This window comes from Sus scrofa, chromosome 13 (genome assembly GCF_054392235.1).
Source record: "Sus scrofa isolate SSC_HxYL_T2T_F1_AM1 chromosome 13, Sscrofa_HxYL_maternal_Yorkshire_Landrace_v2.0, whole genome shotgun sequence".
Classification (NCBI taxonomy): Eukaryota; Metazoa; Chordata; class Mammalia; order Artiodactyla; family Suidae; genus Sus; species Sus scrofa.
Window position 1 is genome coordinate 27,776,896 of NC_139395.1, and position 25,251 is coordinate 27,802,146.

At 39.0% G+C, this 25,251-nt stretch overlaps 1 long non-coding RNA gene across 1 annotated transcript in view; it reads left to right on the forward strand.

Annotated features, from left to right (window-relative positions):
* LOC106505556 (uncharacterized) overlaps positions 1 to 25,251 on the forward strand; it is a 492,239-nt gene that overhangs the window by 309,187 nt on the left and 157,801 nt on the right. The gene's annotated exons all lie outside the window — the stretch shown is intronic.

The window sequence follows — 25,251 nt, forward strand, 5'->3', positions numbered from 1 at the left end:
CTCTCCCTCTCTCTCTCTCTCTATACATCTCTTTTAAGTTTATTCAAAGCCCCTTTTCAAAGAAAATTACCATGGTGTTTCTGTTTTTGATTTTTTGCACATGATGCAAAATTTCAAAGGTACCAAAGAGTAGACAGTGAAAACAAAGTTTCATCGCTTCCCTGTTTTTTAAGGAACTTATTTCTATTCCCGGAAGGCAAGTATAGACCATATTGTTAATGCTATGACCTACTCCTTTACTCAAACGTGGCAGCTTACCAGTGGAGGTTTACCACATACACAGTGTCCTTTTACTTTTTAACACTAGAGACTGCAAGTTTTTCCCTAATAGCTCAAATAGAGCTGTATACATTTTAATTTTTTTCTTTTCACGTATTTTATTTATTTATTTATTTGCTTATTTATTTGGCTGTGCCTGCAGCATGTGTTAAGTTCCCCAGGCCAGGGATGGAACCAGCACCACAGCAGTGACAATAATGGATCCTTAATCCACTGAGCTGCTGAGTTATATATTGTTACAACTGCACTAGATTCCAGTCATTGATTATATCACAATTTATCTTAGTCTACTACTGACAATGGACTTTTGGATTGTTTGCAATCTTTTGCTCATAGAAAATGTCATGTAAATTTATTATTTGACATCAGTGGGATTAGGAATGTAATTACTGAGTCAACTTCCAGCCATAAATAAGGGTGCCTATTGTCCGTATCATTAGCAATTGAGTGTGTTAAAAAATTTAATCTTAGCAAAGCTGAATTGTAAAAACCGTATTTCATATATACCTTTTTTTTTTTTTTGGCTTTTTAGGGCCGCATCCGTGGATATGGAGGTTCCCAGGCTAGGGGTCGAATCAGAGCTACAGCTGCTGGCCTACACCACAGCCACAGCAATGCCAGATCCAAGCTGCATCTGTGACCTACAACACAGCTCAAGGCAACACCAGATCCTTAACCCACTGAGTGAGGCCAGGGATCGAACCTGCAGCCTCATGGTTTCTAGTCGGATTCGTTTCCCCTGCGCCATGGCGGGAAATCCATACTTTGAGTTTGAATTTTCTCTTTACAAAGAGATGAGATATTTTCAGCCACAATGAGCCACTTATGCTTCTTTTTCATGTTATTTATAAGCCATTAAAAAAATTTATTGAGGTATAATTTACACACCAAAAAATTCTTGTCATTATAAGTGTGCAATTCATTTCAATGATTTTCTTGGGGGTAAATTTACATTTATGCAAATATCATCACAATCCAGTTTTATAACATGTGCAGTACCCCAAAATATCTTCTGACCAGCTGCAGACAATCACCTATCCCACACCTGCACTAGGAAACTGTTGATCTGCTTTCTGTCTCTACAAATTTACCTCTTTGGATATTTCACATAAATGCAATCATAGAATATGAAGTCTTTTGGATCAGACTTCTTCCACTAATTATAATGTTTTTGAGGTTTATCCATTTCTGTAGCAGGTATCAGTACTCTGTTCCTTTTTATTGCTGACTAGTATTTCATTGTAGGGATGCACTTCTTTTATTTAATTATCACCATTAGTGGACATTTGGATGGTTGCCAGTTTAGGGCTATTACAAATAATGCTGCTGTGAACATTCACTTAAATAGAGTTGTGTGGGGGAGGGGCAGATCAAGATGGCAGAGGAGTAAGACCTCGTCCTCACCTTCTCCCACAAACACATCTACATGTAAAATGACTTACATAGAACATCTACTGATGGCTGGCAGGAGAACTTAAACCTCCAAAAAAGGCAAGAAACTCTTGACATAACTGGGTAGAACAAAACAGAAAGAGAGAGAAAAGAAATTAGGATGGGACTAGCATTCCTGAGAGGGAGCTAGTGAAAGAGAAAAGGAAACCCACATCCTGGGAAGCCACCTGACCAAAGGGGAGATCAGCTGAGATGGAGGGACCTCAAAGTCTCTAAGAAAAGCACAGCAAGTGGACTGAGGGGGGCAAAACGGAGTGAGAGCTGCGCAGATCATCTGAACCACTGGCCTGGACACCACAACCTGAGACACTTGGGCGGGCCTGGGCACTGAGACTTAGGCTCTGGAGGTCAGTCCCAGGGAGAGGACTGGGGTTGGCTCTGTGGGGACAGCCTAAGGCACTAAGGAGTGCTGTGCCATGGGCAGGGGTGTGGTGTGCCACGGCAGAGGCAGAGGGAAGCTGGGAGAAGGTCTGGGCCCACAGGAGAAGCAAGGCGCCATTGTTGGGGAGGGCGAGACAAAGAGGGGTGGACTGCCATAGGAATATCCCTCTGCATGAGCACGTGGACTCTCAGAAGGCAGGGTGCCTTTGGTGCAGGCTACGGGTGGTGAGAAGCCACTTGCTTGGGTTACAGGAGATGGGGCGCTTCTTGTGCAGGCTATGGGTAGCTGGGATCCTCTTGTGTGGGCTAAGGGTAGTGGGGAGCTAAGTGCAACATGGTGCCTCTTGCGTAATCAACAGGAGGCAAGGATGGATGGTGGCAGTCATCTAGGAGACCAGAGGAAGGCATGGCTTGCCACCACTGGGGGCCTGTGAGTGGGCTCCACCTGCAGCCCCAGTCACCTCAGGGGTCAGCAAAAAAAAAAGGACACTGCAACCAAGCACCACACATTATTGCTCTCACTCCCCTGAGAACACACCCACCCTGTAGCTGCCACTGCCAAACGCTCTGGGCAGCACCCAGACGCTTGATTACTATCCCTTCCCAAGACCCTATAACTAGGAGCAGCTGGTGCAGCACCTCCTGCTTGGGCTAAGTGGGATGGGGTGCTTCTTGCATGGCCTGCAGGAGGTGGGGACGAACCACTGCAGTTATCTCTGATTCCAGGGGTGGGTGTGGCTCACAGACACTGGGGATCCCTGAACAAGAACCACTTGCAGCCCCAACCACCTCAAAGGGCACCACAGAAGAGGACATTGCTATGGAATACCACCTGTTGTTGCTCTCGCTCCCCTGTGAGCACGCCCAACCAGCTGCTGCCACTGCTAAACACTCTGGGCAGTGTACAGATGCTTGATCACTGTCCCTTCCCAGGAACCTACAATGAGGAGCAGCTGGTGCAGTACCTCCCATGAGGGATAAGCGAGACAAGGTGTTTTGGTGCATAGTCTACAGTTAGCAGGAGCAAACCACCTCAGTTATCCCCGACTCCAAGGTGGGCATGGCCGGCCACCACTAGAGGTCCATGAACAGGCACCACTTGCAGCCCCAGTTACCTCAAGGGCACCACAGAAAAGGGCATTGTGACTGAACACCACTTGTTGTTGCTCTCAAACCCCTGGAAGAATTCTGGCCCTGCGGCTGCCACTGCTTAACGCTCCAGACTGTGCCCACATGCTTGATCTCTGTCACTTCCCAGGATCCTACAACTAGAAGCAGCCTGTGCAGTACCTCCTATGTGGGCTAAGTGAGACATTTGGTGCTTCTTTCGTGGTCTGCAGTTGGCAGGGGCAAAGCACCACGGTTATCACTGAATCCAGAGGTGGGCATGGCCCACTACCACTAGGGGTCCCTGAACAGGCACCACTTGTGGTTCCAGTCACTTCAGAGGAGGGCATTGCAATCAAACACTACCTGTTGTTGCTCTCACTCCCCTGGGAGCTCACACACCCTGCTGCTGCCACTGTCAAATGCTGTGGGCATCTTGTAAATCTGCTTAGGTAATACCACTTCCTAGGGCCCTGCAACTAGGAGTAGCCTGTGCCACCTTCCTGCAGGTCCTTGTTGCTTTTAAGAGCCCAGCAACCCAGCACTGACTACTAGCCTCCTTCTCCCTGGAAACACACTCAGCACCCTGGGGATAACAGCCTCCTCACACCAAAGAAAGAGACAGCAAATAGTCAAACTCCCACCCCCCAAATAAATAGTAATCCCCCCCAAAATACAAAGGGGTGCTCTTGCATAGAAGTAGCCCTCCAAGACTACAGTTTGGCTTCCCTAAACTCACAGAAAAAGAAAAATATAAGCAAGATGAAGAAGCTCAGAAACCATTCCCAGTTAAAGGAACAGAATTCACATGAAGCAGCAAACAATGAAATAGACCTCTGCAGTCTGACAGACTTTGAATTCAAAAGGGAGATAGTGAAAATACAGATGGAATTAAGGCTGAATGTCAAGGAATTAAGAGTGAATATGAACAGGAATGCAGATTCCTTCAGAAAGGAACTAGAAAATATAAGGAGGAACATAGAAAAATTAGAAAATTAATTTGCAGGGACACAAACTGAGTTAAAGGCACTAAAGAGCAGAGTGAATAATGCAGAGGAACAATTTAGTGACTTGGAAGGTAGAATAATGGCAATCACCCAATCAGCACAGGAGACAGAAAACCAAATGAAAAAACATGAAAGCAATATAAGAGATCTATGGGATAATATAAAGCAGGCTAATCTATGCATAATAGGAATTTCAGAAGGAGAAGAAAAAGAAAAGAGGATTGAAAATATATTTGAAGAAATTATGTCTGAAAACTTTCCAAATCTAAAGGAAACTGATATCAAGATACAGGAAGCACAGAGGCCCCCAAACAAGTTGAACCCAAACAGGCCCACACAAAGACATATCATAATAAAAATGGCAAAAGTTAAAGAGAGAATCCTAAAGGCAGCAAGAGAAAAACAAAGCATTAATTATAAGGGAACCCCCCATAAGGCTATCAGCTAATTTCTCTCCAGAAACACTACAGGCCAGAAGGGAGTGGCAAGATATATTTAAACTTCTGAAAAGAAAAACATTTGAAGGCTAGACTACTCTATCCAGCAAGAATATCATTTAAAATGGAAGGGGAAATAAAGAATTTCTCCAACAAACAAAAGCTAAAAGAGTACAGCAATAGTAAACCCATTCTAAGAGAAATACTGAAAGGGCTTCTCTAAACAAAAAAAAAAAAAGAAGTAAAAGACAGGATGGGGGAAACCACAATTTGAAAGCAATCACTTAAATAAGCCAGCATACAGATCTACAAGAGGGAGAGGAAAAAAATGAACAAACAAACTACTGTGAAAGCAATGATAAACAAAAGGAACAGCAAAATGACAAACATGAAGATGTTAAAAAAAAGACTGAAAAAATCACAGACTGTGGGGAAGGAAAGTAAGAAAATATATATATATATATATATATATATATATTTTTTTTTAATAATGCTTTTGAGCCTATATGACTATCAGGCTAAAGCAAGCAGATACAGGAAGGAGTTAGCCTACTTAAAAACAGGGCAACCACAAATCACAACCAAATATTACATTCACGAAAACTAAAAAGAAAAGTACTCGAGCATAAAATAAATGAAAACCATCAAACCAAAAAAATGAATAAATAAATAAATAAATAAAACTGGAAAACAAGGTTTAAAATGGTGATAAATACATATCTATCAATAATTACCTTAAATGTCAATGGACTGAATGTTCCAATCAAAAGACACAGATTGGATAAAAAAGCAAAAAACTATAATCTGCTTCTACAAGAAACTCACCTTAGGGCAAAGGACACATATAGATTGAAAATGAGGGAACAGGGAAAGATATTTCATGCCAATGGAAAAGACAGGAAAGCAGGAGTTGTGATACTCATATCAGACAAAATAGACTTGAAAATGAAGGCCATAAAGAAAGACAAAGAAGGACACTATTTAATGTTAAAAGGTTCCATTCAAGAAGAGGATAATACAATCATCAATATATATGCCCTTAATGTAGGAGCACCCATATACATACAACAATACCAGCAGACAAAAGGAGAAACTGATGGGAAAACAATAATAGTAGGAGACTTTAACACCCAACTCAAATCAATAGACTGATCCTTTAGACAGAAAATCAATAAGGCAACAAAGATCTTAAATGACACAATAGAAAATTTAGACTTAATCAACATTTTCAGCACCTTACATCCAAAAAAAATCAAAATATACATTCTTCTCAAGTGCACATGGAATATTCTCAAGAATTGTCCACATACTGGGACAATTTAAGAGTATAGAAATTATTTCAAGTGTCTTCTCTGACCACAATGGCATGCAAGTAGAAATCAACCACAGGAAAAGAAATGAGAAAAAACTAACTACATGAAGACTAAAAAACCAATGGGTCATTGAGGAAATCAAAAAGGAAATTAAAAAATACCTCAAGACAAATGATAATGAAGACACAACACCCCAAATCTATGGGATGACACAAAAGCAGTGCTCAGAGGGAAATTCAGAGCATTACAGGTCTTTCTCAAAAAAGAAGAAAAATCTCAAATTGACAACTTAACCTGCCACCTAAATGAATTTGAAAAAGAAGAACTAAGAAGAACAAAGAAAACCTGAAGTCATCAGAAGGAAGGAAATCATAAAGATCATAGAGGAAATCAATAAAATAGAGATTCAAAAAACAATAGAAAAAAATCAGTAATACCAAGAGCTGGTTCTTTGAAAAGGTAAACAAAATGGACAAACCTCTGGCCAGACTCACCAAGAAGAGCAGAGAAAAAACCAAAGTAAACAAAATAAGAAATGAAAAAAGAGAAGTCACAATGGATACTATAGAAGTACAAAAAACCATAAGAAAATACTATGAACAATTGTATGCCAACAAATTTGACAATCTAGAAGAAATGGACAACTTTCTAGAGACTTATAGCCTGCCAAAACTGAATCAGGAGGAAATAGACCAACTGAACAGACTGATCACTAAAAGTGAAATTGAATATGTAATAAAAACATTCCCTCCAAAAAAAGTCCAGGACCAGATGGCTTCACAGGTGAATTCTACCAAACATACAAAGAGAAACTTATACCCATCCTCCTTAAGTTTTTCCAAAAGATTGAAGAAGGAACACTCTCAAAGACATTCTATGACACCACCATAACCCTAATACCAAAACTAGACAAAGATACCACTAAAAAGAGAACTATAGTTCAATATCTTTGAGAATATAGATTCAAAAATTCTCAAAAATATTTTAGTTAACAAAATCCAACAACATATAAAAAAGGTTACACACCACAACCAAGGGGATTCATCCCAGGTTCACAAGGATGGTTCAACATATGAAAATCAATCAACGTCATACACCACATTAACAAAAGAAAAGTCAAAAACCACATGATCATCTTAATAGATGCAGAAAAAGCATTTGACAAAGTCCAACATCCATTCATGATCAAAACTCTTACCAAAGTGGGTATAGAGGGAACATACCTTATCATAATCAAAGCCACTTATGAGAAACCAACAGCAAATAATAACACCCAATGGAGAAAAACTGAAAGCCTTCCCACTAAAATATGGAACAAGACAAGGATGTCCACTCTCACCACTCTTATTCAACATAGTAGTGGAAGTCCTAGCCACAGCAATCAGACAAACAGAAGAAATAAAAGGTATCAAAACTGGAAGAGAGGAGGTAAAATTGTTACTGTATGCAGATGACATGATACTATATATAGAAAACCCCAAGGACTCCACACAAAAACTATTAGAACTGATCAATGAATTCAGAGAAGTAACAGGATATAAGATTAACATTCAGAAATCAGTCACATTTCTGTATACTAACAATGAAACTTTAGAAAATGAATACAAAACAAAATACCTTTTAAAATTGAACCCCCAAAAATCAAATACTTGGGAATAAACCTGACCAAGGAGGTGAGAAACTTATATGCTGAGAACTATAAAACATTAATCAAGGAAATTAAAGGGGATGAAAAGAAATGAAAAGGTATTCCATGCTTCCGGGTTGGAAAAATTAATATAAAAATGGCCATACTACCCAAAGCAATCTGCAGATTCAATGCGATCCCTTTAAAATTACCCATGACATTTTTCACAGAATTAGAACAAATAATCCAAAAATTTATATGGAACCACAAAAGACCCAGAATTGTCAAAGCAATCCTGGGGAACAAAAACCAAGCAGGAGGGATAACTCTCACAGACTTCAGGCAATATTACAAAGCTGCAGTAATCAAGACAGTGTGGTACTGGTACCAAAACAGACATACAGACCAATGGTACAGAATAGAGAACCCAGAAATAAACCCAGACACCACCTATGGTCAATTAATCTTTGACAAAAGAGGGAAGAATATAAAATGGGAAAAAGACAGTCTTTTCATCAAATGTTGCTGGCAAACCTGGACAGCTGCATGCAAATCAATGAAACTAGAACACATCCTCACAGCATGCACAAAAATAAGCTCAAACTGGTTTAAAGACTTAAATGTAAGACAAGACACCATCAAACTCCTGGAAGACAACATAGGCAAAACATTCTTTGATATCAACCTTCCAAATGTTTTCTAAGGTCAGTCTCCCAAAGCAACAGAAATAAGAGCAAAAATAAACCAATGGGACCTCATCAAACTGACAAACTTTTGCACAGAAAAGTAAATCATAAAAAATCCCTAAAAGACAACTTACAGAATGGGAGAAAATATTTTCAAACGGTGCAACTGACAAGGGCTTAATCTGTAAAATATACAAACAACTTATACAACTCAACAGCAAAAAGACAAAAAACAAAAAAACCAACAACCCAATTTAAAATTGGGCAAAAGATCTGAATAGACATCTCTCCAAAGAAGATATACATATGGCCAACAAACACATGAAACAATGCTGAACATCACTGATTTTTAGAGAAACGCAAATCAAAACTACCGTGACCTACCATCTCACACCAGTCAGAATGGCCATAATTAATAAGTCCACAATTAACAAATGCGGGAGAGAGTGTTGAGAAAAGGGAACCCCTGTACACTTTTGGTGGGAATGTAAATTGGTACAGCCACTATGGAAAACAATATGGAGGTACCTTAGAAAACTACCATAAAACTACCATAGAATGACCCAGCAATCCCACTCTTGGGCATGTATCTGGACAAAACTTTCCTTGAAAAAGACACATGCACTCGCATGTTCATTGCAGCAATATTCACAATATCCAAGACATGGAAACAACCTAAATGTCCACTGGCAGATGATTGGATTAGGAAGATGGAAATATATGTACACAATGGAATACTACTCATTCACAAAAAAGAACAAAACAATGCCATTTGCAGCAACTTGGATGGAAGTAGAGATTTTCATACTAAGTGAAGTAAGTCAGAAAGAGAAAGACAAATACCATATGATATCACTTATATCTGGAATCTAATATATGACACAAATGAACCTTTCCACAGAAAAGAAAATCATGGAGAACAGACTTATGGTTGCCAAGGGGGAGGGGGAGGGAGTGGGGTAGACTGGGAATTGGGGGTTAATAGTTGCAAACTATTGCCAGTGGAATGGATAAACAGTGAGATCCTGCTGTATAGCACTGGGGACTATATCTTGTCATTTATGATGGAGCATTATAATGTGAGAAAAAAGAATGTATACATGTCTGTGTGACTGGGTAACCTTGCTGTACAGTAGAAAGTTGATAGAACACTGTAAACCAGCTATAATGGAAAAAATAAAAATCATTATAAAAATACAAATAAAATAAATAAATGAGTTGTGTGGATACACACATTTCATCTCTCTTGAATGGGTTCCTTAAATGAATTGCTTGTTTACATGGTGAATTTATCATTAACTTCATAAGAAAGTGCCAAAACTTTTGCAAAGTGGCTGCATTATTTGACTTTCCCACCAGCGATAAAGGTGGGCTCCAGCATCTCCACATCACCGCCTACCCTTTGGATTATTGCTCTTTCATGTTTCAGCCATTCTAATGAGTGTGGGGTGGTATCTAATGGTGATTTTTATTTGTATTTACCTAAATACTAAAAAGTTTATTTTCATATTGGCCCTGTGCTTATTTTTTGCACAATGTATATTCAAATAATTTTCTTCATTATTTCTAAGAAACTATCCATTTCATCTCATTTATCTTATTTTTTTCTGCATGGCTATTATAAATTCCCTTATAATCTTTAAAATTTTCAGTAGTATTTGGTAGTAATGTTCACTCTTTCATTCCTGAATTTGGTAACTTATGTTTTTACTTTTTTTCCCCTGTGGTTAATCAGTTAAAGATTTGTCTATTTTGTTGATCTTTTGAAAGAACCATTTTCCTCCCATTACCTTCCCTTCCTTTTGTTCTATTTCATTTGTGTCTGCTCTAATTTTTAATATTTCTTTCCTTGTCTTGCTTTAGTTTTAGTTTGCTCTTCTTTTACTCCTCCTTTAAGGTAGAAGCATAGGTTATTGATTTGAGAACTTTCTTATCTTCCAATATGTGTCTTAAAAGCTGTAAGCATCTCTCTATGCACTGCTTTAGCTGCATGGCATCAATTTTGATATTTGTGTTTCTGTTTTCATTCAAAGCAAAACATTCCTAATTTCTTTTATGACCTGAATTTGGTAACTTGTGTCCTCTTTCTTTTTTATTGGCTAGTCTAGTTAAGATTTGTTAATTTTAGTTTCAAGTTAGTTTAAAACAACTTTTAGTTCGATTTTTTAAAAATTTAGATATGTGTTATTTAATTCCAAATATTTGAGGATGTCTCAGATATCATTCTATTGTTAATTCCCAAGTTCATTCCATTGTGGTTGAAAACATACTTCGTATGACTTCAGTCTTTTAAAATTCATTGAGATTTATTTCATGGCCTATTTTATGGTCTCATCTTGGGAAATGTTCCATGTGTACCTGAAGAGATGGTTCATTCCTCATTCATTAAATGGGAAATTCTACATAAGTGAGTTAATTTGAGTTGGTTGATAGTGTTGTGAAAGTCTTCTATAACCTTACCGATTTTTTTATAAAGTAGTCCTATCAATTACTGAAGCTTGGTTATTGAAATCTCCAGTTATTACTGTTGAATTGCCTATTCATTTTTCTGTTCTTTTATCACCTTCTTTCTTATTAAGAAAATATTTTTAGTGTATCCTTTTAATTCCTATGTTGTTTTTCTAAATTTTGTAAAGTTATTCTCTCAGTGGTTTCTCTAGGAATTATAAAATGCATCTTAATTTATCACAATCTCCTATAGATTAATACTAACTTAATTTTGGTGAAATATAGAAACTTTGCTCCAATATGGCTCTATTCTTTTTCTCTCCTTTAGCCTTTTATTGTTATATATACTACATCTATTGCTATAAGTCTGATAATACAGTGTTAATTATTGTAGCTTTATACAATTTTACAAAACAAAGGAGTTCCCATTGTGGTGCAGTGGAAACGAATCCTACTAGTAACCATGAGGTTGCAGTTTCGATCCCTGACCTTGTTCAGTGGATTAAGGATCTGGTGTTGCCATGAGTTGTGGTGTGGGCCGATGGCTGTAGCTCCAATTTGACTCCTAGCCTGGGAACCTCCATGAGCTGTGGGAGCAGCCCTAAAAACCAAAAAAAAAAAAAAAAAAAAAAAAAAAAAGTTAAGGCAAGAAATGTGAAGAAATGTGCTTGTGGAGTGTTTACTGTTTACCTCCCTAGTTACCATTCTGGCTCTTCATTTCTTTTTATAGATTTGAGTTACCATCTTGTGTCATTACACTTCAGGCTGAAGGATTTCCTTTCTCTCCTTTAAAAGCTTTTTTTTCCTCTCCTCCCAAAAACTCCCAAAATCTCTTGACATGAATAAGCTTGTCAAGAACCTCTCACCAAGGGTAAATACAGACTTGGCTAAGAAGACTGGCCAGCTCTTAGCCTGGAAATCAAAGTCTCTCCCTATGTTTAGGGGAGCTTGATTATGACTAGATAGGAGAATTAAAGAACCCAAATACAAAGTAGGAACCTGATCAACAACCTATAACCTAGGTTTGGAAATGCTAAATTCATTGTAGAATCTTGTCATAATTCAAAATGGGATATGTTTGCTTGTATAACTTGTTTTAAGAAAACAAATAATTCTCTGTGATTGATAACAATTCTGCCCTATTAGGTAAATATGAACAGACAGCCCATAGTTTATTGGATCAATTTGTACTGTAGGTCAGAATCTCAAGCTCATGATGAAAATTTATACAAATATTGTCAAAGTATTTCATCCAGACATCTAAGGCACCGAAACTGTATTTTGAAAAGCATACTTTGAAAATTGCCTATGTGAAGGTTTGAACTAAATTATGTATTAACCAAAAATAGACAAGACTTTCAATAAAGAAAAGTGAAAGCTAAGTTTAATAGTGTGCTGCTTCATTTCTGCTTTGTTTATAATACATAAAACCAAGAATAAAAATGAGAGGATAATTGTCTTGATAAGACACAAGATTCATTTCCCTGTATGGCTTTACTCGTAAAAAGAAGCATTCAGTGTTGTAGCTTCACTTATCTGTGACTTTATCCATGAATGCCTTGCCTGGTACTCATTCTTCGAGTGCTGACTCTATTATTAATCATTTTGAATATCACCATTACTGTTACCAAGGCATACAAAGGGTTTGTTTTTAAGTTTCAGGAGTTCTATTTTAAATCTTTTGCTCTACATTTTTCTTGGTGACACTTTCTTATTTCTTTGAAATTTATATTTCTCTCTCTGATTTTCTGAGAACTGTCATAAAGTATTTCATTTCTGCTAACTTTTCCATGATGTTGGAGAGCTGTAAAGATTTGTGAAGCTGAAGAGAATTCTTTCTTAATCATTTTAGACATTTCTATAATAACATGTATAGTTATTTCTCACTCACTTGACTCATTGTACTTAAGAAATATTTCTTTAAGGTTGGTGGCTGTGAGTCTCATTTTGTGGTAGGAGAAAAGAGTACACAGGAGTTTGACAGCTATTTTAAGAAATGCAAAAATTTTGTGTATGAGTCTGTGTGGGGTGAGCTTAAGGAAGGTTTTTCATGTATTCTGTTATATAAAGAGGCCAGGCCTTCCAAAACCGATGGATCATGGGTTGGCAACTTCTACCACACTTGTGGAAGAGGCTTCCAGAGCCGTGGGGTTGGATGGATAGTTGTTGAGACAGACTTCCTTCTTTTCCTAGGAACTCCTTGGGATTTTGCACTAAGAGTACTCCAAAGTCTTAGAGCCCAGGTAGTCAGCTAAACTGATTCTTCCTGCCCATCTCAGTGCTTCATTCTGTCTTGTGGTAGATATTGCTACAGAAGTTTACAACCTACAGAACTGCTAATTCTATTCAGGCTCTGCTTGAAATAGGCCACTTAGAATCCTGACCCCAAGACCCCACCAATTATACATCATCAAACAAAGATACATTTAGCTAGGGAGATCAAGTTGTGTGTACATGATGTATTATTCACAGGGCTTCATAGACATTAATTTGTAGCCTGTACTTTTTTATTTTTTTTTTTTTGCTAACAGCACTAGTTGTCTTCCTAGCTGGCAAAATGCCAGAGGATTGGTGACTTTTCTGAGAAATAAAAGATATGTATTCATTCAACAGATATTTATTGAACGTCTAGTATGTGCATCAAGTGCCATGTTAGATGCTGCATCTACGATCTTACACTAAACAGACAAGTTCCACTTTCGCTTAAAGATTATAGACTTATGGGGGGAGATAATCAAATAATTACACAAGTAAATAATCGCATAATGTAGACATATAAAGTTGTGTAAAGGTATAAAACCAGGGCCACTGGTCTGGTCTGGAGGCCTAAGGAAGACTTCAACACCAGTGAGGGATCTGTGGTGGAGGCAGGTATTCAGGAAGAGGGAATGTGGCAGAGGCCTCACAGCAGAAGCCAGCATCAGATGAGCCAGGAACCCCCCAAAAGGGCTTTAAGAAAAACAAGGGATAGAGGTATAAGAAAAACAAGTGACAGAGGTGTAAGAAAGTGGGAAAAACAAGGAACAGAGGTGTAAGAGATGAGGCTAAAAAGGCAGATAGATGAAGGGCACTAAAAGGTATAAAGGAGGTGGGTCTTGAGTAGAACCTTATAATTCAGGAAAAATAGTTTCAGAGTTCATATTTGTGGCTCAGCAGGTTAAGGATGCACTGCTGTCTCTGTGAGGTTGTAAGTTTGATTCCTGGCCTTGCTCAGTGGGTTGAGGATCCAGTGTTGCTGTGGCTGTGGTATAGGCCCCAGCTGCAGCTCTGATTTAGCCCCTAGAGCAGGAACTTCCATGTGCCACAGATGTGGCTCTAAAAAGAAAAAAAAAAGAAAAAAGAGAAATAGTTTGAATTTTGAATCATCAGGCAAATTCTCAGCAGAATTTCAATAATTGAGAGTCTCTTGAGAGAATACTAAAATTAGCAATTTGTGCATTGATGTATACGAATAAAGACCTACCCCTAATATCCACAGCAAGGAAAAACAAAAAGAAAAACTTTGCCTTTTAATGTGGTGTTCTATTATCCATTTCCAAATGCAAAGCTAATTATTTGTCAAATTAAAGACTATTATTATCAGCAATATTATTACCACTTGAAAATAATCCATCACTTTGGTTGTAAAGCTCTGGTGTAACATTGGAGAGTACACTTTTTTAGATTCAAAAGTTGTGTGATAAAAACAGTTTGGTAGATTTAAACATTAGCTTTAGAAATATAAACAGAGCATATACACTGCTTGTCCTTTGTTCTTTACTGCTATGGTTATTAGTTAGCTCTAATGTTAGCAAAGTCTGAATACATATATTCTATCAGGCATAGCTGTGTGATATCACCTTGGGATCCATAAGAACAGAAAAATTGGGAGTTCCTTTGTGGCTCAATGGGTTAAGGACCTGATATTGTCTCTGTGAGTATGCAGGTTCAGTTCCTGGCTCATTTCAGTGGGTTAAAGATCTGGTGTTGCAAGCTGTCACAGATGTATAGGTTGCAGACGGTGGCTTGGATCTTTCGTTGCCATAGCTGTGACATAGGCGGCAGCTGCAGCTCTGATTTGACCCTATGCTGCAGGTAAAAAAACAAAAACAAAAACAAAAACCAGAAAAGTTGTAGAAATAAATTCTTGTCTTTAGCTGCAATGAAAGCTAAGGCAACTTCTATGGATGTCCTTGTTCTCATCTGTTGCCTAGACAAGCTAGCTAAGGATGATTTTCTTTTAATGATTCAATGCAAGTAGTAAAGAAACTTCAATGTGACCCGTATTATTGCATCATTACATGGCAATTGGCCCTGATGTTTTTGATAAGTTTGTTTTGTCTTTAATGTGAATGCAAAATTTATCCTTCCTTTCTACCATTGGGGACATTGAGGACAAACCCCTTTCCTGTACCCCTACCCCCAATGCCACACTTGGAAGAATGACTTTGTGGTCATGGATGGGAGGACATGAAACATGCCCTTTTCAGGAAGCCATAGCTAGTTGCAAGACTCTTGGTTTAATCTGGATGGAGCATGAACCAAGTGTCACATGAAAGCCTCTAATTTCTCCTGGTGGCCTGTGTCCCACTGGATTGGTTCAGACCCATTGGAGACTTTTGGACATTTGGGGGTAGTGTTTTCATGTGTCCCTTTTGTGGGTCACATACCTCCTCCAGGTGGCCTTAGGACACTGCATGGATGGCAAGATCTGATTCAAGCCCATAGTGAATGAGGCTGAGCCGGTCTGAGATTGCCTTTCACTCTTGCATTTGCCCCCTCCCCCCCACCTTACCTTTCCAACCCCAACACAACCTTTGCCTTGTATTTAGTAACCAAGGAGCCTCATGTTCTGTCTTCGAATCCTATGTATAAAGCACATGTATTTGTTGCATCCCACAAAATGCACTGTGCACACACTCCATGACAAAAAAGATTTTTGAGCATGTATCATGTGCCATGCACTTGGACAAGATTTTATATGAATTTTCAGTCAATTCTCTCAATAACCCACAAGGCAATATTACTATCCCTATTTTACAGATAAGGAAACTTAGGCAAGAAAGATGAAAGGAGCTGTCAGTTATGAGGAAGCAGGAGAACCCAAATTGAACCCATGGAGGCTAAGTTCAGAACCTCAACCCTTAACCACTTGACAATACTGCCCACTGAGCGAACTCTCTCTACTCTATCACTAATTAGTACTTACTGAGCATCTTAGCTTCTGCTTAATGGAAAACAGAACTCATGGAGCATAAAATCTTTCGGGAACTCACATTTGCACTTCTTTCAATAGACCCAAGGAGAAAGCAGGGATGACACAATGAAGGGGACTGCCTTTTCCAGTTTATAATTTCATGTGGTAAGAAAAGTGAAGAGCAGAGCAGGGTTGTGGAAAGGCCAATGAGAGGAATTGTGAGATAAAACAACAAATATTGGCTCCAGATATATGCCCAGGAGTGGGATTGCTAGGTACTTTCATGTTTAGTTTTCTGAGGAATCTCCATACTGTTTTCCATAGTGGTTGTACCAATTTACATTCCTACCAACAGTGTAGGAGGGGTCCCTTTTCTCCACACCCTCTCCAGTATTTGCTATTTGTAGACTTATTAATGATGGTCATTCTGACTGGTGTGAGGTAGTAACTAATTGTAGTTTTGATTGGCATTTCTCTAATGATTAGTGATGCTGAGTGTCTTTTCATGTGCCTATTGGCCATCTGCATGTCTTCTTTGGAGTATGTCTATTCAGGTCCTCTGCCCATTTTTCAATTGGGTTGTTTGTTTTTTTGTAGTTGTATAATTCAAAAAGATACATACACCCCTATGTTCATAGTAGCACTATTCACAATGGCCAAGACATGGAAACAACCTAAATGTCCACCAGCAGATGAATGGATTAAGATGATGTGGTACATATATACAGTGGAATACTACTCAGCCATAAAAAATAATGAAATAATACCATTTGCAGCAACAAGAATGCAACTAGAGATTCTCATACTAAGTGAAGTAAGTCAGAAAGAGAAAGACAAATACCATATGCTATCACTTAGATGTGGAATCTAAAATATGGCACAAATGAACCTTTCTGCAAAACATAAATAGACTCATAAACATAGAGAACAGACTTGTGGTTGCCAAGGGAGAGAAGTGGTGGGATGGACTGGGAGTTTGGGGTTAGTAGATGTAAACTATTACATTTAAAGTATATAAGCAATGAGGTCCTACTATGTATACACAAGGAACTGTATTCAGTCTCTTAGGCTAGACCGTGATGTAGGATGATATATATATATATATATATATCTATATATATATATATATATCACTTTTTTGTACAGCAGAAATTGGCACAATATTATAAATAAACTATTTTATATATGCATATATAATATATATATATATATATAGGCTCCATTTTTCCTTTCTCTGATGCTAAGATGTAGTGCATAAGCAAACTGAGAAGAGAAAGGTTGTTCTCAGTTTCAGAGTGAGTGGATTTTCTGTGGAGTTGTTCTAATGGAGAATCCATATGGGATGAAAGAAGGAGGAGGCCTGGGGTAAGGTCTCCATTGTGCTGGGCACCAGCACAGATTAGAGTAATTCAGGACCTCCTACATGCCACCTTTAGGTTGGGATCAAAAAAAAAAAACAAGTGAGCAGCAAGAAGCTCATATCTGTTCCAGGCCAGCTTTCAAGGATCTTCTAAGTCTATGTGTCTATACAATTTAAAGACAGACAGGACAACCATTTGAACACATTCGTAAAGGCTAAAGACCAAGCCTGGTGAACAAAGGGCAGAGAGAACAGAGAGTTCCTGTTGTCCAATTCTACATAATTCCCTTTCCATATGCATGTACAATGAAAAAGTGGGAAGTTATGAAAAATAGCATCCATCATTTTGGGAGAAATTGGGCACAGGAACTTTTGCTGGGGAGAGAGATGGCAGGGGGGTGGGGAGCTGGCTGCAACTCATGAGGTAAAAGCTATGATTGTTCCTGGTGATATGCCTGCTCACTTGCCTGAATATTCCTCCTGTTATCTCCCTAGTGCTTATCTGCAATTTCAAATATCATTAAGATTTCCATGGTAAATTAGCTTCCAATTATTCTTGGTCTGTCTGAGGCCACAGCAATGTCTGCTCAAATGGGACTGTCAGCACCCTTTGTTGGAACAAGATGTAAACAAGCCATCAAATTGAATGTGGTTATCTTTGCCTTTCTTAGAAGCAAAACACAAAGATGGTGGAGATGGTATATTCTTACATGACTGTTATTGGCATCTGCCCAGAGGGCCCTTTCTGAGTAATGCTTTTGATGGCATTGTGCATTTCTGGGCTGGATACCCCAGGGTGAAGTCATCTTTTGATCTGATTACTGTTTACATCTCATGCTATTTTGTAAAGAATAACACTCAAGATATCTCTGGTCACTGTCCTAGTCATTTTCTCTGGTTACTTCAAAGTAACTGAAAACAGTTTCAGGACTCCAGCAAGAAGAGTCATCAATGAATCTGAACTTGTTTCATGAGTAAGAGCAAGGAAACATCACAACCCTCTCTCAGGACAGCTGTATTAAGCTCCACATTTCACTCATGTTTCACCATGTTGTGGGACAGTTAGATGACCAAAGTTGCAGGAGACTGTGTTCCAACCAGTGAGTGACTATAAGTACATCATTGACCAGGAGACACATTGTCATAAGCAAGAAGAGTGAAAGAAAGAAGAAAAAGGATAAAAGAAGGACTTTGTTAATATGAAATAGAAACAAGTGAGCATAGTGCTATTATAAAAGATTTATAAACCTACTCTTACAAATTTACTGTCAATACTTTTTAAGGCTTGGACTTGAAATTTTACACAAAAAGCTTATACTATCATCCAATAATTTCATTCAGTATTAAAAGTGGAATTTATCCTTTTATCACATACTGGAAAACAAACATCACTCTGTACACTTTTGGAATGTATCCTTATATATTCAGAATTTGTGATGAGGTAGGAGCTAGTCTCGAATTTTTCTCTCTGTCAAGGGACACACAGATTCCTCATTCTGTCTCTAAGCTCTTGAATATTACTTTCTCTGTTGGCCCAAGATCACTGGCAGTATTCTGAGGAAGTGGATGTGTTTGCTTGGGCTTCTTTGTAGTGAATAATCCATCTGTCAGCATCCCGGGGGATGAGGTGCTGAAAAGATGTGGAGAAAACAAGGTGAGATCAAAAAAGAGAATAGGGTAGAAAGGAGTCAGCTACAGGGCAGCAGTAGACATAAGCAAGCCGTGGAGACCTCTGTCTTGTAAGGATCAGTGAGGTTTGTAGTATCACGAATTCTAGAGAGAGAAAAACAGGCACATATGAGCATTTGTTACAGGCCGGATGCTTTGTGTTTATCTTCCCACTTAATTTTATCACCAGAACATGAAAAGTAGTATTTTTTAAAAATCCCATTTCATAGGACAGGAAATAAGCTCTGTGTAATTAGGTAACTTTTCAGGAGTTGCACACTTAGGAAGGGAAAGGAGAAGGTGGGATTTGAACTCACATCTCTCTGACTTTGACTCTGTACTCTTGCGGCAGGGGGTATTGTCCAAAGATGGACACCACAAAATCTCTCACCTCAGGACCTCTTCTACAATGGGAACTTGCAACTATTCCCTGGAGAAGGGGTGTCAAATTCCTCTTCTCTATAATTAGAGTTGGTGTCTAATTCCCTTCCTCTAGAATCTAGAATCCTCTAGAGATTCTAAAGGACTATTCTGCAACCAGTAGAGTAGGACAGAAATGATATTAAGAAACTGCCAAGGCTCAGTCCCCAAATTTGGACAAAACTACAATTCAAAAAGACGCACACACCCATATTCACAATAGCCAAGACATGGAAAAAACCTAAATGTCCATTAAGAGAGGAATGGATTAAGAAGATATGGTACATATATGCAATGGGATACTATTAAGTCATGGCAAAGAATGAACTAATACCATTTGCAGCAACATGGATGCAGCTAGAAATGATCATACTAAGTGAAGTAAATCAGAAAGATAAAGTCAAATACTGTATGATGTCACTTATATGGGGAATCTAAAATATAGCATAAATGAACTTATCTACAGAACAGAAATAGACTCCTGGACATAGAGAACAGACATATAGTTGCCAAGGGGTAGGAGAAGAGAGTGGGATGCACTGGGAGTTTAGGATTATTAGATGCAAACTATTACATTTAGCATGGAATGAGTTCCCACCATATAGCACAGGGAGCTATATCCAATCTCTTGTGATAGACAATGATGGAAGATAATATAAGAAAGGGAATGTATATCTATGTATGATTGGATCATTTTGCTGTATGGAAGAAACTGGCACAACATTGTAAATCAACTATACATTAATTAAAAAAGAAAAAAGAAAGAAAGAAAGAAAAAGAAAAAGCCCAAAGGCCATGCAGCTTCTGCCTGTCTCTTGGGACAGTCAGCTGCCATGGTAGAAGTCTGAGCTCCCTGTGGCACCATGTTGGAAAGGCTACCAGCCATGCCCCAAGGCACATGGGCGCATATTTGAAGCCATCTTGGATGGCCCAGACCAGCATAGCTTCCCCCCACCTCCCCTGCCGGGTACCACTGAGTGACCACAGTCAATACTCCCAGGAGCTGAATAGCCTAGCCAAGCCCTGCCCACATTCTTGACCCACAGAATCATGAGGTCTAATACATTTAAGCTACTTTTTTACAAAGCAGTAGTAACTAGAATGCCCTTTGCCCTAAAGTAAGGCAAATAGAGACACCGAAAAAAAGATCCCTACCTCAGTGCCTGGGGTAACTCTGACGGCCTCCTCCAAGGCTAGCTAGAAGCTGGTTGACAGTGATAAAAGAGAGTCTTCAGAAGGCTAGGTAAAAAGGACTTGGGCTGAGTACAAGCTGGTGGGGAGATTTAGACTAAAAGACAATGGTAAACAAAAGCTTACATCTTTATAGTAACCTCAAATCTTGTCTCCAGTCACTTCTCACCTCACATAATCTCCCCCAGTTCTAAACTTACACAATTACCTTCAATCAGCTCAGTCATTTCCCCCTTTACCTTAAAATACTCTGCTTACTCATCCATGTCAACAGAATACAGTCTAAATTTCTCACCTTGCCAGATTAGATTCTTCAGTCTAGTATAAAAGCTGTAAGTAAAGGGTTTGGAATCAGAGAGACTTGGGATGGTTAAGTTTCTAACCAGAAAGCCTTGTTGTCTCTTAATGTTTTGGCAGACATTAAGATAGGCAGCATTTAATATGAATAAGATAATGTTTTCCGGAACAATGTGATTTTTCTATGAAAGGCATCCTTTTAGAAAGATAATTCATGTTGATACTTTATAAATTTTTCTTGAAATTTCCAAGTCTATTTTACTATTGATCACTTTTTTTTGTATAATTTAAGGCCTAGCTGAGATCCCAAACAGTTATTTATAGAATTTGCTCCGCCAAAAATGGTATCAGATATCAGGGAGGTGTATCTGCATTAAAAAATGCTACATGATTTAGGGTTATATTGCTCTTCCAAGTTCTTTGGAGAAGTGCATTATCCCAAGCACCTGGAAAAGTCCTCAGGCCTATAAATGCTCTGATATTTGTAAGAGTGGGGGATATTTCCCCCCAAATTATTATTACAGACTTATTATTGGTAGAGAATGAAAAGGCAGTTGTATAGTTTGTCAGGGAACAAACTCATCTTTCACCGTAGTAGGAAAGTCCACCTGGGGAGTTCCCTGGTGGTCTCATAGATAGCATTTGGTGCTTTCACCACTGCAGCCCAGGTTCATCCCTGGTCTGGGAACTGATATCCTGCATTAAGACACTGCATGCCATGACCAAAAGGAAAAAGAAAAGTCCATCTGTGCCCCACTGTGGTAAGCAGCACTGCTAAGGAAGCCATGGTGGTCACTTCAGAGTTGCTCAATGGCAATATCATAAGGTGAAACATTGGTGTTGAGAAATTGTGGGTTTATCAGATGTGGGCAGGAATGCTCAGCCTTGGGGATGATTTGAGATACACGCTCAGGTTAGTACTGTAGATCTTCTGAAGGTACCCTATCAGAGGACATTCATCCAAGAAAATTTGTCTGGACATTTGGCTTGCTGTTCACCTTACTCTTTCCCCAAATTCAGTCATTATAATTTTTGATTAGCTTTCAGTATCTGATTTATTATTCTCAACCACACTTGAATTTGGCATCTTCTTTTTACTTATTACAGGTGACTTTGGCCCAAAGTTTACTTTTCTCTCACCTTATGCCAGATTCTAAGAGGCTAACATATCATGGTATTTGAGAGATTTGTGTTTGGGTTAGACCACCTGGGTTTGAGAGCAGCCAATATTGGCCCATCTTCTATTTTCACCTTGGCCATTCTAACTCTGCCTTCCAATCTCAGGTTCTCCCAGCTTGTTTCCCTGCTAATTGCTCAAGATGGGATAGGTTTAATAATGATGCATTAGTGCAAATATATTTTTCAATGAAATACTTACAAGGATTTATAGAAGAACTTTCTCATAAAAGAAAAGGGTAGTACAAAATAAAAGCTCTGGGAGAAGTAAAGTAGTGCTAAAAAATATTTGAAATGATTTCATCATGCATTGAAGGCTAATCACCTGGACTGTTGTTATTCTGTATGTTTCCTGAGGACAAAGGTCATGTTTTTCTGGTTCATTCCAGTGTTCTTAACATCTCATTCAATGGCTTGCATGCAGAATGCCCTCAGTAAATATTTACTGAGTGAAGGAACAAATCGTAGGTGTGTTGGATGGGTTGTTCCGATATCAGCTGTATTATCAAAGAAAACAGCTCTGGTGATCCAATTCAGTTTTCCTTTCCTCCGTCCATCCCTCCCTCCATCTTTTCCTCTTTTTCCTTTCTGAGACAGCTGAAAAACAGTTTAGAGTCTTTCCTTCTGTTCCTTCTCTGTTATTCCCAGACTCAGGACATCCTCAAAAACACAGTATCAGTTTTGATATTCTTTTTAAAAAATAGTATGGCCATTGGACTATTTAAGCGGTAATAGAAATTTCTAACTGAAGTGCTGAGCCTTTGGGTATGTGAGATAACATCCTTTTTCCAAACAGAAGTGGAGAAGCTTGATTGAAGTTCAGATTTGCGAACCTATTTCCATTCACATGAAGAATAATGTGGTGATAGATTGGAGATGCTTAGAAACAAGTGGGGAACAATAATCACAATACATTAAAATTATGACAATGGGCAAAGGAAACTGTAGGAAAATAATGCAGAGAATGTTTATTTTTGCACCATTTTTTTTTTTAATACCGAACTGAGAGACCCCTTTTATCTTGCACAGCAGGAATTTTTTTTTTTTTTTGCCATACCTGACTCATCTGAAGTTCTGTGCCAGGGATCAAACCAGTGCCACAGAGATGACAACCGCCAGAGCCTTAAACATTAGGACACTGGGAAATACTATAAGGAAGTGTTATTTGAACTCAAGACCTGTGTTATCTTTCCCCAGATAAAGTGGGATATTCCTTCACCATCACAGGAAGACTCACAATTGTAGGATGCCTTATGAGGGAGGGCTAAGGAATCTTCAATTCTCTTTCTCTCTCTCCTTTTTTTTTTTTCCTAGGGCTGCACCTGCAGCATATGAAAGTACCCTGGCTAGGAGCTGAATTGGAGCTGCAGCTGCTGGCCTATCCCTCAGCCATAGAAAAACTGAATCCTTAACCCATTGAGTGAGACCAGGGATTGAACATGCATTCACATGAACACTATGTTGGGTTCCTAACCCGCTGAGCCATGACAGGAACTCCTTTAATTCTCTTTTTAAAATTTTAATTGTACAATCTTTCAATATGACCCTGCTTCTTGTATAACCTCAGTCTGCATTCTAGAATTAGCATGTAGACCATGGATGTTGGCCTCCTTGGCCTAAGTGTAGCTATGGATGTGAGGGCTATGCATTGTCCATGGACTGTTGGCCCATGCTCTCTACTTCTGTATCATGGTATCTGCTCCCATCTATCCTAAGTCATGCTGTTGACTAAGTATCACAGATGGATCCTTCTTCATCAGTACAGATTAGGTGACACTGTCATCCTGCTAATGTCTTCTCTTGGACCTTCACAACTGTCAATGCCACTAAAAGACTGCCAGCAACTGGACATGCTGGAATCCCACAGTATATTACCCAATAAATCCCAGGCTTTGTGTGCTGAGTGAACTGACGTAGCTTTAGGTAGAAACAGCAAAGTTGTTGATTGCACTTATGCCTTTTACATCTCTGATTAGTGCTGCTGAGAAGTACATGTTCAGAGATCCTAAACGTTTATCCAACATCTCAGTCTAAGCTGAAATGAGCCTGAATCTTTCCCCACCCTCCTTGTTATTTTCTCATTTCCTTAGGGTTATTTGGTGCAATGGGTCTGGAAGCCAGAATAGGTATGTTTTATCAGAGAGCTAGGTAATGCTGGGGCCCTAAGGACAAGGGAATTAGACACCCTGTAGGAAAGCTGAAGTCCTAAGGAAGAGAAAGGAAGGAAAAGGCAGAAGTTTTCACAGTTGGGATGAAGTTCAAATGCAGGTTTGGACCCTAGTGTGGTGATTTTGGACCCTGGGGTAACTGTGTGGACCTCACAGTCGTGGGTCTGGACCCCAAAGTGTAGCTGGTCTGGGGCCAGATTGCTTGAGGTTGAATCCTGACTCTGTCCTTTGTTGTGTGGTTTTGTTCATATTATTTAATTAATTTATTTTTTGGCTGCATCTGCAGCATATGGAAGTTCCTGGGCCAGGAACTGAATGCAAGCCACAGTGGTGACCTAGGCCACAATCGTGGCAATGCTGGATCCTTAACCCACTGTGCCACAGCAGGAACTCCAGTTTTGGTCATATTACTAGTCTCTCTTTACACCTATTTCCTCATTCATGGAGAAAATAAAAAATTAAGTGATATAGATGTATGTAATATATGTGCTAGCTGTAAGTGTTATTTTTGCCATTATTATTATTATTATTAATATTATTGGACCCAGGAGTAAAATCAGACACTTGTGATTCAGTTCTAGCCCCTTTGCTATTCAAGTGTGGCTCATCTACCAACAGCCTTACCTGGCAGCTTTTTGGAAATGCAGAATACCAGATTCCACTCCATTCTCCTAATCAGAATCTGCTTTAACATTCCCTCTAGCTGATTCATGTGCACACTGAGGTTTGCAAAGCCCTGGTCAAAATCCAGATGAGAGGACTGGTAGAAGAAGGGAATAAGTGTGGGTTAGTGGTTAAAAAATTTACATCAGTACCCTGGTTGGTTTATCTTTCTGGCTGACAGGAACTGGTGGAGGGATGGTTTGCCATGGTTTTCCTGCAGGGAGAGGCATGGGGGCAGTGATGAGGGCTCTTAGAGCAAATATTGGTCTCCAAGGCTTGGCTTTCTCTTCAAGATGCTCATGTTTGCTTAGAAGACCCATGAGAAGGGATAGACCTCCACGCCTTCAGCATCCTACTCATTCCCTTTGAGATGCAGCTGAGAGGTACCCAGATGA